A 1,354-nucleotide genomic window follows, 5' to 3' on the forward strand; every position below is an offset into this window, starting at 1 on the left:
CTCTCTCTCTGCCTGACTCTCTGCCTACTTGTGATCTCTGTCTGTCAAATAAATAAATAAAATCTTTAAAAAATTAAAATGAAATAAAACAAAGGTCATTGTTGTAGACAATAGGGGCTCGGTTCTGCCTGGATCTTTAAGAAAGATATAGAATAGAAATGGCCACCTAAGAACAGCAGGTGAGAGTATTTATTTGCTGGTTTCCACACCCCACAGATAGAGGGTTTTCCTCAGGAACAACAACTTCCCCCCTACTTATGGACTGGGCTGGTCCACAGCACCGGTTTCCCTTTACACAATGCTCTTTCACCAGAGCAGCTGCTGAAGTCAGAGGCGGATCAAAGGGACATGACCAGGGTCCCAGGGATGACGGCTACAACTGTCAACCTCCAGAAACACTAAAGAGGGGTGATACATTCAAAGGAGGGCAAGGTCATTGTAGGCCGCAGTGTTTGGGGAGGATTCCTTAGGGAGGCTGGACCCCAGTTGAGCCTGAACTGAGAGAATTACTCAGGCCCAAAATTTCGCAGCACATCAGGATCTGGAGTTTTCCAAAGTCTGGCCGGGCTGAAGGCAGCACTTACACATTCCAGTGCGCCGTGCCTCCACACCCCAGTCTATGTTCTATTTGCAATATAGAATTTGCAATAACATGATGCTAGGGTTCTAGTGTTTAGGCATCTCTCAAATGCTTGTCCAGGCTTTGACACCAAAAATGTATTTCCTCTATTTCAAGTAATTTTACAGTACTAGAAATTCTGATAAAGTTAATAGGGGTTATTTTAAGAGTCTTTATGTATAGAAAATATAGGCTATGAAAATTTAACTTCGTGATGGTTCTGATAAAATAAGCTATTACTACTGAGTAAAATAAGTAACATATTTTTTCTCTTTGAGTTTCCGTGACCTTGCTTAAAAGGCATCTGTAAAATGAACAATAAAAATAAAGAACTTTTGTTATATTTAGGAGCCAGCAATTAATATCAAAGTATATATATCCAAAAAGCATTTGTAATCTAAGTGTAAAATATGGGTCTATCAAGAATTATATGTTCTCATTGTTCACCTCATCTTATTGCTCTACTATATGATCTACTCATTGTATTGGAAGACATAAAACTTTAGTTCTCTTACAATTTGTATGGTATAGGGGCACCTGGGTGGCTCAGTTGGTCAAGCATCTGACTTCCACTCAGGTCATGATCTTAGGGTCCTGGGAAGAAGCACCTCATCACTGGACTCTTCACTCAGGGGGAGTCTGCTAGTCCTTCTGCCCTTCCCCCACTCATTCTCTCTCTCTCTCTCTCTCTTCCTCTCTCCCTCCCTTTTTCTCAAATAAATACATGAAATATTT

Source organism: Neovison vison, chromosome 6 (genome assembly GCF_020171115.1).
Source record: "Neovison vison isolate M4711 chromosome 6, ASM_NN_V1, whole genome shotgun sequence".
NCBI lineage: Eukaryota > Metazoa > Chordata > Mammalia > Carnivora > Mustelidae > Neogale > Neogale vison.